Source organism: Myotis myotis, unplaced genomic scaffold (genome assembly GCF_014108235.1).
Source record: "Myotis myotis isolate mMyoMyo1 unplaced genomic scaffold, mMyoMyo1.p scaffold_m19_p_2, whole genome shotgun sequence".
Classification (NCBI taxonomy): domain Eukaryota; kingdom Metazoa; phylum Chordata; class Mammalia; order Chiroptera; family Vespertilionidae; genus Myotis; species Myotis myotis.
This window is the reverse complement of record NW_023416324.1, coordinates 207,394,947-207,410,857: the sequence shown is the minus strand read 5'-3', so window position 1 is coordinate 207,410,857 and position 15,911 is coordinate 207,394,947. Positions and strand designations below refer to the sequence as shown.

The following is a 15,911-nucleotide window of genomic DNA, read 5'->3' as shown; positions in this document are numbered from 1 at the left end:
TTTTTGTATCAGTTTCCTTTAGGATTTATATTTCATTGGAAACATTAAAAATAGTGGATAACAGTTTTATTCTATTTTTTACTTTATTTTTATTGTTGACACTATTACAGATGTCCTCATTCCCCACCCAATCACCCCACCCTTTGCCCACCTTCAACCCAGGCCCCTCCACCCCTTTCCTCTGGCCATTACCACACTGTTGTCTGTGTCTATGGGTTAGGCACAATATGTTTTTTGCTAATCCCTTCACCTTCTTTCATCCATTCCCCCTCTTCCCTCTGACAGTTGTCAGTCTGTCCCATGTACCCATGCCTCTGCTTCTATTTTGTTTGTCAGTTTATTTTGTTCATTAGATTCCACATATAAGAGAGATCATATGGTATTTGTCTTTCTCTGACTGGCTTATTTCACTTTTCAATATTTACAGCTCTCTGCAAGTCACATCTAGCAACTACTTAAATTTATGATAAAAAATATAGATGTCAACTTAGGTAGAAGGTACACAGTCTTTTGAAATTATTTTAGGAAACAGAGGGACAAAAAAGGGTAGAAGACCAGATAATAAAAATCATCCATAATGATTGAAAAGCAAGATTTCAAATGAGATGAATCCACTGCAGGCAGGAGTAGCTGGACAGCACTGTTTGGCAGAACAATAGACTGGCCTCTGATAGTAGGTGGGGCTTGGGGCTGGGAATGATAGAACTTGCAGAGTCCAATCTGAGAACTGGCAGAACCTAAGCTGTCACTCTAGTCTGCAATACCTGGGAAGCAGGTGGGGTGTGTATAGGAGCGTAGAGATGGCTGTGTGGGATTTCATAAAGTTCCATTCATACGGTGCCTCCTGGTGTCCCTCTGGGTCTGAAGCCTAGTTGCCCACAGCAATTACCCATCTCCTTACTACACTCTGTTTAGTTTATCTCCTGTCCCTGGTCCCTGTCTCATTTTTCCTACTGACCCACTTGTGCTCCCTGAGATCATCTCCCAAATAAAGTAACTGCACCCCAATTCTATCTCAGGATCTGCATTTGGGGGCATCTAAACCAAGACATGCATCATAGGTTACTTTATTTTTTTTAATATATATTTTTATTGATTTCAGAGAAGAAGACAACGGAGAGAGAGAGAAACATCAAAGATAAGAGAGAATCATTGATTGGCTACCTCCAACACACCCCCTACTGGGGATTGGGCCTGCAACCCAGGCATGTGCCCTTGACTGGAATTGAACGTGGGACCCTTTGATCTGCAGGCCAATGCTCTATCCACTGAACTAAACCGGCCAGGGCCAGAATTGCCTTTTTTGGGGGCGCTGGCTGTGTGGGGCAGAAGAAAATTTCTCTGGGAAAAGGCACAGGATTGTGGGCCAGGACAATACCACGGTTCATGCCTGAGCTTGTTGCCAACAATCAGTGACAGATTATGCAAGAATTGTTGGTATTTTCATCTACTGCTTTGTCTCACCATTAATCAAGTTGACCTGATTTTCTTAATTCACTGGGACCTCACCCGTTTTCTCTTTCTTCAAATCACTTTTTGTTTGAAGCTAACACAATTATATGTATATATCGTAAATGCTTCTACTTTCATCAACAAAACAGCAGCATATTGAAAATACATAGTCGTTCTGTTATTATATAAGTTTATCCATTACACCGAACTCTCCTTTGGGTAAATGTTATCAAACAATTTTCTTCCTTTTTAAAATAAAGACTGTGTTTAGCCTTCTGCATATTTCTCAATCCCATGATGCTGTAGGCATTCTTCAACCATGTTTGCTTTTTCAACTGGGAATATTAATTGGTTTCATTGTTTCCAAACTGGAACTGAGTTTTCCTAGTCTTGATTCTATATAGAGTTCAGCCTCATCTCATCATCCCTTCCTGCCTTATTCTAAAAACACTTTCCATACCCCACCTGTATCAGAAAATGCATTTATACTTTGAACAAAATTGACAAGCCATAATGGTAGTGCATTTTCCCACTTTATTCCAGCTTTGTAAAAGTTAGAGGAAAACATAGGCATAAAGTAGGAAAAATATATCGGAATGGCATAATATAGTACAGAGAGAAGCCAGATAACCAAGTTGGAGAAGGATGCTAAGAGATTAATTAGAAATTAGAATCTGTATAAGATAAAGCTCAGAAAAAATTATCTATCATGTAGAAGACCATTTTTGTTGAAGGGATATTAAGACAATGATATAACAGAAAATACTGAGTAGAAAAACATTCTCGCAACACTTAACACTAACACAACTCCATGTACGTCACCTGTTATTCTCCCGTGCAGAATAGGGTGGTGGTCGGGAGTGTCAGCTCAAGTCAGACAGACTTAGAATAAAGTTCAGGCTCGTCATCACCGACTGAGCAAGTTATTTAAGATTCTCTCAGCTTTAGTGTTCTTTAGCTATACACGGTCCTAAATAGATAATGCATCTAAAGTGACTAATAAAATACATGAGGCAAGTTAACTTGTTACAATAATTTCTTAAGCCCCTGCTACATGTATTTCACAGAGCTTGTGGTCTAGAGAGGAAGGTGGACAAGCAAATCAGCACACAGGCAGATAACGGCAGCTGGAGAAGGAAAATAGTAGAACATCAGGATAACATGGAACAGAGGGATCTGGGCTGATCTGGGGCCAGGGAAGGTTACCTGAGAAAGTGATGTTAGAGGAGGATTGGGGGTTAAATAGGTAAAGGAGGGGGAGCTGGGAAAGGGCACACACACACAATGATTTTTAAACAGTAGTTTACAGTTTACTTCAATTATAATGCAAGTTAATCTGACTTGAGGTTCGCATCACAAGGCATACTTCTGAGTCCATTCCTGAGATATCCTGCTGTACTTGTCTCGGTCTGTTTTAAAGATCCATGTCTTCTCTGGCACGAGGGGGTCATCTGGGTTTGGATCACAGAGCAGTGATCCAATACCTAAAAGAACTTTAGAAATAGTTGAAGCCTGAGACCACTGTGAGCTTAGACCACTGAGACAAATGCTAACATTACTGTTAATATTTGGATGATAAATTCTTGCTGTAAATGCAACCATAGGTGGTTGGAAGGGGTGGTTTGTAGGAAAATGAATCGTCAAAAAGAATATACCACCCTGATATCGGTCCCATAATTGTGGCTTGCCTATGACACACATCATCCCCAATTGTACAAGCAAAGTCCCCAGGATATTGGGGATTATGGGTTTTTCTGGGGAACTAAAGTTGTGTGGGCGTGGCTGGAGCATTGAGAATGAGTGAGTGACTTGCAAGAGATGAGGCTGGGGCTGAATGGGTGGGGAGAGGCTGCATTACTCTGGGCCTTTATAGTAAACTAGAGGCCTGGTGCATGAATTAGCACACAGGTGGGTTCCCTTGGCCAGGTCGGTGATCAGGGCCAATCAGGGTCAGCTGGTTGAAGGGGGGGAGGGGGGGAGGAACTCTGGGAGGTTGGCTGTGGGAGTGCACTGACCACCAGGGGGCAGCTCCTGCATTGAGTGTCTGCCCCCTGGTGGTCAGTGCGCATCATAGCGACCCGTCAACCAGTCCTTCGGTCGACTGGTCACAACAGTCTCTTAGGCTTTTATATATATAGATGCAGTGGGAAGCCAACATAGGACTCTAAGTTGTGGAGGGACGTGACCTGCTGGGAGAATTGAATGAAGTGGGTAAGGGGCTGTCCTCACAGTGAGAGCTGATGATGGCTGTGACTGGGTGGTGACAGAGCACTTGAGAACAGTGGAGAGACTCAGGAGATGTTTAGGAGGTTAAATTGGTAGGACCTCGTTGGGCTGGGCATGGCAGAGGAAAAAGAGGGAGATGTTAAGGATGAGTCCAGATCTTCTGGATTGGAAATGGAACATTCACTGTAACAGGTAATGCTGGAAAGTACCAACTTTGCAGATCAACTTTGTTCTTCAGTACATGCTGACATATTTTATAAATCTAAGGCCACGGAATACATCTTGCCTAAAAACTTACTTTTATTTTTGGGGAAATGTCAATATTCATATGTATAAATCTATGCAAACACATATACACCGAAATGTTAGGTTTGCCACAATTGGTCTAAACCAGTAAAAGCCTTTACTTAACTTTATTACAAACTAGGGGCCCAGTGCACTAATTTGTGCACCTTGAAAGGAACTGTGGGCTGTGAGGCTGCAGTAGGCACAGGGGTGGGTCTCTACCCATCCTCCACAACCCCCTGGCCCCTCCTACCGCGTCCCCGGTTCCCTGTCTGCTGGCAGCCCTGCTCCCTCTGCCGCCACTCCCATGAGCTGATGGCACCGGCCCTGCTTGCACTCGCTGATAGCGCGGAGCAATTGGGGATGGTGCCAGCAGCAGGTGTGAATGAGGCTGGCACCGTCAGCAGGTGCGAGTGGCAGCTGCTGCCCCGATTGCCCCTCAGGACCAGGGGGAGGTGGAGAAGCCCTCAGGGGTGATTGGGGCCAGCAGCAGCCTCTTGCACCTGCTGCTGGGCACTGGCAGCAGGGACTGTGGTGCGTGGGAGCAAAGAATTTTCAGTAACCAGCAGAGGCTCCCCCAGATGACAGCAACCAGTGCCCCATCTTGGTCTGGCGCCCCCACTCACCTGCTCCACCATCCTGCCGCGGCCGATGCCCACCATGTTCCGTGCTCTGTCACCTGCTGCCGACGCCCAACATGTGCCACACATGTCCCCTGGTGGTCAGCACATGTCATAGCGATTGGTTGTTCAGTTGTCCCGCCATCTGGTCTATTTGCATATTAGGGTTTTATATATATATGTATAAGATTTGAAAGTTTTATACTGTTCTTATTTCTAAAAATCTGTCTTATATGCTTTGCTCCTATGTTTCTAAACAACTGTAATGTATTCATTCGCTGATCAAACATTTATTTTCTCCCCATAAGATGAAAGGTATGCTTTTAGGATTCAGCATCACATTCAGAGCCCTGAGCAGCGTTCCTGCTTCACCTCTTCCAGTCCCCTCACCCCAAGGGCGCTGTGTTTTCTTGGTTTTGAGTCTGTTGTCCCTCGGCCTTGGACGTCCTCTAAACATGTCTGCCCCGGATGAACTTGCAGTCATCCTTTGAGACCTTTTTGAAACATGATCTCGTCGCGGAAGCTTTTGTGGGTCCCTGTCAAATGTCTGTAAATTGCCTTGTTCTGTTGTGAGTTCATAGCACAGACAGGCGTGAATTAAAGTGAAGTTGTTCCTATCAGTTTCCTCCTTTAGATGAATCGTTTTTAAAGTTCCGTTTTGATTCTTTAAAAAAAACACTTTTATTGATTTCAGAGAGAGGAAGGGAGAGGGAGAGAGATAAAAACATCAACGATGAGAAAGAATCATGGATTGGCTGCCTCCTGTATCCCCCTACTGGGAATTGAGCCCACAACCCTGAGTTCAATTGATGGGGAATAGAACTGTAACCTCCTGATCCATAGGTCTATGCTCAACCACTGAGCCACACTGGCTGGGCTGATTCTTTTTCTTTCCCATCCGGGAATCTTGCTCAGTTTACCCTCTGATTCAAGTTGGGCTCCCCCAGAAGGAGATCCTGAGATAAGGATTTTGTGCAAGTAATTAATCTCTGTGGGGAGGGAATCCCAGGCAGTGCCTTCCAGGGAGCCGGCACTGAGACAGGGAAGGGGAGGGAGCCGGGACAGGTGCAGCGCTGAGCAGGTAATTCTGCAGCGCCCGGGCTCCCCCCCTCTGGGACCCCCGAGAGGCGCTGTAGAACATGCCTCAGGGTTGCACCTGAAGGCAAGGACGCTGGAGAGTTAGTCCCCAACATCAGTCAGTCAAAGGTTGAGGGCTGATCCACGGGGCCAATACCGTCAGCAGCCAGAAGGCCCCTCACAGAGAGTTGCGGGTATTTGCAGCCGAGAGCTCTGGGTGAACAGAGGAAAATGAGAGCTGAACACACCGCTGGCATCTGCAGGGACCATTCACACAGAGTATTTTTTACTTGAAGTCATACGCAGTAATGAAAGCGTCTCCCTCCTCCCCCGAGACCATAAAGAGAAGGTGGGATTTGAGAAGGAAAGGAGCGTATCACCAGAGGGGAGGGTGGCAGGGCCTGGGATTTTTATTAAATGTACCTAGGGTTTTTAGCTAATATATTTTAACGGCGAACATATTAAAAACCAGGGTCTAGGATTCATAGCGGCTGTAAGGAAAGTGAAAAATAACAAGGCCCTGGGGCTGACTGGGCTTAGTAAGTGCCACCAGCGGGGGGAAGGGCCATAAAACCTTATCACGGAACACGGGGGGCATTAGCCCCACGGTTAAGCCAGGAGAGTTTCCTCACAAACCATGCCGCCCAGAGCGCAGAGCCCGTTTAATGAAGGACGTGGAATCTGGACGGCTTCTTAGTTCAGGAATGTTACCCGAAGTCTTAAAAACCAGCAAATGCATTTTACGCGAAGCACATGCATCCCAGCAGGCTTAGTGGATTCTTTCCCAACAGGGAAAGCAGCAAACGGCTTCTTTTCATTCCGTTTTCCGTGTTTGTAGCACCTGCTGTCCTCTGAGTCTCTCTTCACGCCGGCTAATGTCCCCCTCCCTAGTACTGGCTGCTTTTTAGAGCGATTTTTGGATCTGTGGAGTAGGCTAATTCTTCAAGAAAGTGTACTGGTGTTGAGCTGCGGTCACAGTGCCTGAGTTATCGAGTGTTTTGGTGATTCATTGGCCACACATATATCAAGAAAACATCTCTGCTTGAGAAGGTGTATATAGATTCTCTCACTCATCTGACAGTTCCCATCACAAAGAACATGATAAAATCAGAGGGAGGCATAGTGTTGGTAGGCTTGTGTTACTTTACCTTTAAACCACACGTTGGTTGGTTTTCCTGTTTCCAAATCATATTCTTAGCAGACCGCCATCCACTCCAGCAGTTTAATTCATTATTATACCAAGTCCAAGAGAGTGAAACTTTAACCTCTGCTTCTAACCACTTCGCGTTGGTTTTATCTGTAATGAACTTAGTGAAAGGCATCTGATGACAGATTCTTTCTTATGCTCCAATTACCTACCTTCGGAGGTCCTCCAAGGGGTTTAATTTAACCACTTGATACTGCAAAGTGTCATGTGGTCGAGCAGGAATATAAACTGAGAATCCCAGGAGTTTTAGCAAGGAATCCCAAAGAGCATTACCGGAGGAGCCCACCTGGGGAATGTTGGTAGAGTCTTGACTGGTGTGGTTAAGCCTGGGGTACACCCTGGTCAAAAGAATACAGCGCCTCAACCAACATGTGCTTCAAAGTAATTTAAATACCTCACATCTCTCAAAGGCAATGCTTTTAAAATGCCTCCTCCCACTTCTCTCCCATCCACCGGGGTGTTCTGCCGGTGTATCTGGGCCCTTAGTTTTCAAATGTCTCACCTAGAAAACTCCCCTAGCACCAGCCTTCTATTTCCTATGCTCTTCTCCCCTCTATACACCTGATACATCCCAGAAAAACCCTAAATGAGCCAGCCTGGCAGAATTGGGAGCTTCTTGGAAGGGGGACGAGAGAAAGACAGAGTATGCAAAGCTAGAACCCTTCATAGGTCAGAAGAATGGGAAAGCAAGGGATCCTTAGAAAATAATCTTTGCATTTAACTGCACAAATACGAGCACAGGAAAATATTTTATCAGACAGCACCAAGGGGTACTTTGTTTTATTTATTTATTTTCTTAATTCTCACCTGAGGTTACACTTATTGATTTTATTTATTTTTATTTTTTATTTTTAATTAAATCTTTATTGTTCAGATTATTACATTTGTTCCTCTTTCCCCCCCCCCCATAACTCCCCTCCTCCCAGTTCCCGCCCCACCCTCCGCCCTCACTCCCCACCCACTGTCCTCATCCATAGGTGCATGATTTTTGTCCAGTCTCTTCCCGCATCTCCCACACCCCTTTCCCCCCCAGGAATAGTCAGTCCATTCCCTTTCTATGTCCCTGATTCTATTATAATCAACAGTTCATTCTGTTCATCAGATTATTTATTCACTTGATTCTTAGATTCACTTGTTGATAGATGCATATTTGTTGTTCATAAATTATATCTTTACCTTTTTCTTCCTCTTCCTCTTCTTAAAGGATACCTTTCAGCATTTCATATAATACTGGTTTGGTGGTGATGAACTCCTTTAGCTTTTCCTTATCTGTGAAGCTCTTTATCTGACCTTCAATTCTGAATGATAGCTTTGCTGGATAAAGTAATCTTGGTTGTAGGTTCTTGGCATTCATCACTTTGAATATTTCTTGCCACTCCCTTCTGGCCTGCAAAGTTTCTGTTGAGAAATCAGCTGACAGTCGTATGGGTATTCCCTTGTAGGTAACTGAGTTTCTTTCTCTTGCTGTTTTTAAGATTCTCTCTTTATCTTTTGCTCTTGGCATTTTAATTATGATGTGTCTTGGTGTGGTCCTCTTTGGATTCCTTTTGTTTGGGGTTCTCCGCGCTTCTTGGACCTGTAAGTCCATTTCTTTCACCAGGTGGGGGAAGTTTTCTGTCATTATTTCTTCAAATAGGTTTTCAATATCTTGCTCTCTCTCATCTTCTGGCACCCCTATAATTCTGATGTTGGTACGCTTGAAGCTGTCCCAGAGGCTCCTTACACTATCCTCACATTTTTGGATTCTTTTTTCATTTTGCTTTTCCGGTTGGGTGTTTTTTGCTTCCTCGCATTTCAAATCATTGACTTGATTCTTGCGCTCCTCTGGTCTGCTGTCGGGAGTCTGTATAATATTTGTTATTTCAGTCCGTGTATGCTTAATTTCTAGTTGGTTCCCCAATATAAGATCGAGGGTCTCATTAGTTTTCTTGTAGATCTCATTAAGTTTATCGGCGGCTTCTAAACAGTTCTTGAGAGACCTTAAAAGTGTGGTTCTGAACTCTATATCTTCCATTGACAATTTTGTCCTGTTTCTTTGTCTCAGCATTTTGTTATGCTTCCTTGGTGCACCCCCTAGTGGTCTTTGTTCGCAGTCTTATAGTTAAATCTTGATTGTTGTAGCTAATTTCAGGGAGGGTTTGACCTCCAGGCCAAGTGGCTATGAGAATCAGCTGTGTCAGCAGTGAGAGAACTTCTGTCCTCTAGGGAGGTGCTAATCTAGCCTTTGCCTGAGGCTATCCGGCAAATGCCTCTGTGTAGGGCTTGGGCGGGGCGGGTCGCACAGGATCAACAGGGTGGGCCGGAGAGAGCAGTTATGGCGGCTCTCAGTCCTGTCCCCAGGGGCTCTGCCTCTCTGAGTCCCAGCACCCGCTGCAAAGCTCAGAGAGAAAGCTGCACTCGCTCTGACCGAAGCCAGACAGTCCCGCTTCTCCCGTTTGAGTCTGGGTCCCTAAAGACTCGCCTGGATCTGGAGCTCAGATTCTGCGACTCCCTCCCGATTGAAAACGCCAACCGTGCCCTCCGCCACCAGCCCGCTCCGCGCACTCCGCACCTCAGAATTTGACTTCAGCACTGCGTCTCCTCTGAGTGTCCATATGCGTTTCTCTTTCCTCCTAGTTGTAGGACTTCCACTCAGCCAGCGTTCCTGTGGTTCTGGGAGATGTCCCTTCCGTTTTTTGGTTTCACTTTTGAAGTAGTTGTTCAAAGCAGCAAACTCCGGCGTTAACCTATGCCGCCATCTTGGTTCCCACACTTATTGATTTTAGAGAGAGGGAAAGGAAGAGAGGGAGAGAGAGAGAGAGAGAGAGAGAGAGAGAGAGAGAGAAACATCGATGTGAGAGAGAACATTGATTGGTTGTCTTCTGTACCTGCCCTGCCTGGGGATTGATATAACCTGCAACCTTGGTATGTAGCCTGATGGGGAACAGAACCCACAACCTAGGCATACAGGACGATGCTCCAAACAACTGGGCCACACCGGCCAGGGCCAGGGGGGCACTTTATTATGAGCAGGCATGGTTGTCCTTCATGACAGCCACCCTGAGTTAGCGAGATGCATCCCAGAGTCCCACCCTCCATGTGACTCTTCCACCAGAAATCCTTCCTGAACCTACTTATATTTAAAATTGTGCCACTCATGAGTTCCACAAGTTAAAGATGGTTTGAGAATTCATAGATTTGGTTAATAACGCTAAATGCTAACGCCTTTCATGATTTCAAAGGCTTCAATCACTCTAACCCTCTGTCCTTTTTCAGTGTCTCCTGTCTGAGAGAAGCCTCCGTTCATTTCAGCATTTTGGTTGGCTTCCCTGGACCTCCTCCAGCTCAGCTATGTTTTCTTTGCGATACAGCTGTCAGAATTAGTCACAGTATTCCAGGTGTGTGAGTCAGCTTTGCAGGAGGAACAGCAGACTTTATGATTTACTTTTAGCATCTTTTTTGTTTTGTTTTGCTAATTACCTAGTATTATTTTTGCTGTTACAGTTTTCCAAGGGACAAATGTCTTTAAAAAACACACTGTAATGGTTTCTACCGCATTTTCTTTGGCTGTAACTATCCTTCTGGAAATATGGTTTGAACTCCTTGTTGCACCTGCCTAGCCTGTACCCACATGAAAGATGACTTGCTATTTTTCTTCATACCCTGGAGATTATAATCAGGGTTGGGGATCATAACCAGGAACACCCTGATGGAAATTCTAAGATAAGGTATAAGCATGGGTAACATAATGGGTGGGAGAAGGTACCCTTTGAGAGGAAGACAAAACCATTTGTAGGATGAGGAACCAAATCAAAGTAAAATTTGATTTCCAAAAGATCTTTAACGAAAGCTCTTTAACGCCATGCATAAGTTTCATATTACGTGGTAGAACATTTTATTGGGAAGAGATAACTGACTAAACTTTATTTACAAGTGAGTGAGTCTGTCCTGACTTATTTTGACTTAAGGGAGTTTCACACAATGAAAGCTTGAGTTTGCTCACCTAGCAAACATAGCAGTGGTTTTAGAGGGCGGGGGGTGGGGAACTCCAGGAGTTCCTGAGATAAAGTCATGGGGTCTGTGAAATCAAAACTCTTTTCATAATAGTGGCAAGATATTATTTACTCTTTTGTCTACATTCTTTATGAGGATTCAGAGTCGGAAATGTTCATTGCAGCTAACCTTTGATGACTACCACTTTTTGAGTTTTGGTGTAGTACCAAAGAGGAATATCCATAAATAACTAGAAAGATTATTAAAATACTTCTCCTACTCTTAATTAAATATCTGAATTTTCTTAGCATATTTTTAACCAAAGCAGCAGATTGAATATATTGAATGCAGCAGCAGATAGAAGAGTCCTGATGCTTTCTGTTAAGCCACACAATTGAGATTTGCAAAAATATAGAACTATGTTACTCTTCTCATAAACTATTTTTGGAAAATATAGTTATTTTTCATAAAAATATTATTTATGTTAATGTATGATGGGTTTATTATTGCTATTTAAAAATGAATAAATAAGCATTAAAAATTTCTCAACTTAAATTTCTAATAAGAAATATCAATTGATGTAACTCATATAAACAAAAGCACTTTGGGATGCTCCATAATTATTGAGAGTGTAAAGGGATGCAGAAGCCAAGAAGTTTGGGAATGGTCAGACTTTGGAGAATCCAAATATCATTTCCACATTCTTTGTGCACATGATTATTTACTTCTTCAAAGGTCCTGTATTATTCTTTCAGTCTCTAGGGCATTTATATTTATCTTAAAGCATAAAGCAGTTTCCTATTGGCATAGAGTCCCAAGGTAGAATAAAGGACATATAACAGCAAGAAAATACAGTAGTGATAGTATGATATGGAGAATCATGTCAATTTTACTTATTTTTGTGGTTCATAGTGAGTACCTAAAATTCAGTATTTAGCTTCCAGACAATAACTTTGTAAACTGGGGTTATTATTTTGAAAGTCCAGGCTTTCTTTTTCTGTGGTGGTTGTGACCATGAAGAGGAAAAAAAAATAAGTGTAAAGTCTGGGAAAGTCATCTAGTTCTTAAAAAGTTTAGGAAATTCTGTGCTTTCAAAGATGGGTAAGAGAGAAGCCTTCAAATTTTAGAGAGAATTGAACACTACAAGAAAGGAAAGTTTATGAAACCAGCTACATCATCCCGCTCCCAAGATGAGTAAAGTTGCCGGCCGTGGCGCCATCTCGTATCTTACGAGCACTCCTCCTCCAGATGCATGTGAGATAGGACACGGCAACATTTGATTGAGAACTAGCAGGGGCCAGCAGTTTCTCAGAACATACAGCCGGGTCCTGTGGATTCTTGAGATGATCTTTCAAGTGGAAAACAAAGTGTGCAACAGATTAAGTGCTATTGTAGTTGCAACCAACTACTTTTGAATGCTCAAAACAAAACAAAAACCAAACCAAACCAAACCAAACCAAGCCCATACCAAGGAGCTCTTCTAGATGGAAAGAGATGGAATCTAGAGACAGATGTGAGCCTTCCCATGAGAAGTTAGATTTACTGCAAAGTAAAGCAACGAGGCTATGAGTCTGCCCACAGGGAATGAAGCTCTGACAGCTGGTGTGGTGAGCAGAGTAATGGCCTCCCAAGCATGTCTGTGTCCTCATCCCAGGACCTGAGGATACGTTACCTTACATGGCAAAAGGACTTTGCAGATGTGATAGGAAGGACTTTGAGATAAGGACATTTTCTTGGATGATCCAAGTGGACCCAGCTTAATCACAAAGGTTCCTAGAAGCAGAGAACCTTTCCTGGCTGTAGTCAGAGAAAGGGAGACGTGACTAAGAAGCATGGTTAGAGATGCAACGTTTCTGGCTTTGGAGGTGGAGGGAAGTACCATGAGTCATGGGATGTTGGTGTCCTTTAGATCCCAGAAAAGGCAAGGGAATGGATTTACTCCTAGAGCCACTGGAAAGGAATGAGACCCTGTTGGACTTCTAATTGAAGAAATGCAAATTAATAAATTTGGGCTGCTTTATACTACTAAATTTACCGTAATTTGTTATGGCAGAAAGTGAATACAGCTGGATTGAAATTGATAACCCAATGCCCAGCCCTTCAATTTCATTTCCAGTGCACTGATTCTGGGTGTATGCTCTCTAAATCAGTTGACCAAATAATAAGTTAGGCGGTTAGTGGGGCACATGTTGCTTTTCTATTTCTTTCGTGAGGACCCCATTAGAACCTATTTCTAAGTCTTTGGGCTCAATAGTGAATGAGGTAGGAAGGCAGTTTCCTGGGGAAATCATTCCAAAATCTTGCCTCTTTTTTTCGTGGACAAGAGGAAGAGAAGTAGTGAAGGTTTAATAATTACTTAAATCAACAATATAGTTTATTGTGTTTAAGGTACATAGATGTATAAATTTTAGTTTACAGAAGAGAGTGAATCCGAAGAGATGTTAACATTTTTTTGTTGTTAATTTTTAAAGCCTGTCCTAATACTATGACAGTGATACCGGAAAGGTCAAGGTGGGACATGAAAAAATTAAAAAAAACCCCCCACAAAACAACACACCCCACATTTGCTAAGCTGCTTGGAGTGAGAAGAGCACTTTCTGTCTCTTCCCCCTTACGCAATGCTGCTGACTTTGGGCCAGAGGTGCCTGGAGGAAAGACCAGAATGTACGAATGATAGCAGCCATGGCAAGGGAACAAGGCAGGGACTCTGGATGTAAAATTAGAAGTGCCAGAGTGGTTAGAAGCCAGCCAGGAAGTGTGCCAAGCTATGAAAACATCAACGCCTGCTGCCTTTACATGCTTCCTTCCCCTGGTATGGGGACCCGACAATCTCAGTTACATTTACATTCGGCATTTTTATTTGGAAACTTTGTACACGTTGTCACTGATTTTTATTTAAAGCCAATCATTTGTGTTAAATGATTGGCTTTAATTCCTGAAGAGTAATTTTAGTACATCTTAGGACCAACTGTTTTCCTAGGAGGTGACAGCTGGAAGTTGGGGGAGGGGCAGGGATTCAGCTTGCCTGAAAGAATTTGATTTTTAGACAACTTTCCCCCAACTGTGTCCATTCAAAGCCTACCTACACTTCATAAGCCTAGCAGAAAGGGACTACCTATTTGCCCAAACCTCCTAGAACATGCTGAACATCACGGTAAAAAGAACATAACATCTAGTAAAATTGCTAAGCAAGAAGTTTAGAGCTACCACCATAATCACTTGTGTCTTACCCAGAGGGTGCCCCAAGTCCAATATAAATTTCTATCAGGAGACAAGGAAAGCAAACTTTAACCAGCTGCACATTTTATTTGAAGTCTCAGGGCACTTAGAAAATGCCTCATGAGCATAAGGAGGTTTAATTGCAAAAGCTATGCAGTTGGAGAGTGAAAAGCAATCAGAATGGGAAGGAAACGAGTTTTCTATGTGGTCTCAATTTTACCCCCCAGCTACGTTTAGCTTATAGAAAGCCAGCATTTGTAATGATTCCTGGCTTCCTCCTACTGGTCTAGGAAGATTGAGTTCATTTAGTTAATTTCCCAAGGCTCCAGAAGTTTCCATGAATTTCATCTCACAACTAATGTTTGTAGGTCTTATTTCTCCCGTTCCTTAAAGTCCCAAACTGTAGAGCAGGGATGGCAAACCTATGACACGCGTGTCAGAGGTGACACGCGAACTCATTTTTTTGGTTGATTTTTCTTTGTTAAATGGCATTTAAATATATAAAATAAATATCAAAAATATACATCTTTGTTTTACTATGGTTGCAAGTATCAAAAAATTTCTATATGTGACATGGCACCAGAGTTAAGGTAGGGTTTTTCAAAATGCTGACACGCCGAGCTCAAAAGGTTCGCCATCACTGCTTTAGACAGTATTTTAACTGTAAAGTGACATTGGCAGACATTGTGTCATAGGTACATGCTACCCATTCGCATTAACCATGATCAAATAAACTTCCAACCAATGAACACAGGGTACAATGCTGGTGTTCTGACCTCAGAGAATGATGTCTAAAATATCAAGAGAAGTATGGAAAAATGTTTCACCTCATTACATATAATGTTAGTGCACTGTGACTTTTTTCTGTAACTAACGCTGAATCAGAGCATCCAATAAATTTATACAGGGTGAATGTACTTCTGTATAAACCCTGTGCTTTCCTGGGCCAGAGAATGCTGATAAAATGCTGGGAACGGGGAACGTAAGAAGTGAGGTGAGGTGGGAGCCGCCACAGGGAAGTGCTGACTTAGCTTGGATCCATGGAGAGATCGCTGGAACAGGAGTCGGGGGCCTGGATTTTGGCCTTTCTTTACATCAACGAAAGCATGAGCAGAGTAGAGTGGTCCCCTCAGTGGATGCCTGAGATGGTGGATCGTACCAAACCCTATGTATACTATGATTTTTCCTATGCATACATACCTGTATAAAGTTTAATTTATAATTTAGGCACAGTAAGAGAGGAACAACAATAATAGATAAGAAAACAGAACAGTCATAACAACATACTGTAGTAAGAGTTATGTGAATGTGGTCTCATTTTCTCTCAAAATATCTTATTGGACTGTACTCACGTTTTCAGTTAAAAGAAGTACATACGGCTTCCCTTTGGCATATCCCAATTGCCAGCATCGCCACTCTTGCGCGTTGAGGCCACTCACTGTTAAGTAAAATGAGAGTTCCTTGCACATAGGCACTGTGATCTGTGACAGTTTATCTGACAACCGAGGGCTACCGAGTGACTCACAGCTAGGGAGCCTGCAAGCATGGAGGCGCTGGACAAAGCGGTGATTCACACCCAGGGCGGGATGGAGAGAGCCCGCCTGAGATTTCATCACAATTTAAAGCTTACGAATTGTTTATACCTGGAACTTCCCATTTAATATTTTTGGACCACAGTTGACTGTGAATAACTAAAACCTCAGAAAGTGACACAGTGGGTAAGGGGTGTGTGTGTGTGTGTGAGGAATATTGTATTTAATAATTCCTCATGTGAGTTTCTTCTTCTGAATCATGGTGTTAATAACACCTACCCTCGGCATTATTGTAAAGACTATATTAGGAAAAGGAAGCAA

General features: G+C 43.2%; 1 long non-coding RNA gene across 1 annotated transcript; it reads right to left on the bottom strand.

Annotated features, from left to right (window-relative positions):
• Window positions 1–11,420: 11,420 nt before the first annotated feature.
• On the bottom strand, window positions 11,421–15,584 carry LOC118677325. The gene is made up of 2 exons (XR_004974373.1): window positions 15,411–15,584; window positions 11,421–12,187 (listed from the first exon to the last, which is right to left on the bottom strand). It is a non-coding gene; the product is annotated as an uncharacterized LOC118677325 (long non-coding RNA).
• Between the last annotated feature and the right edge of the window lie 327 nt (window positions 15,585–15,911).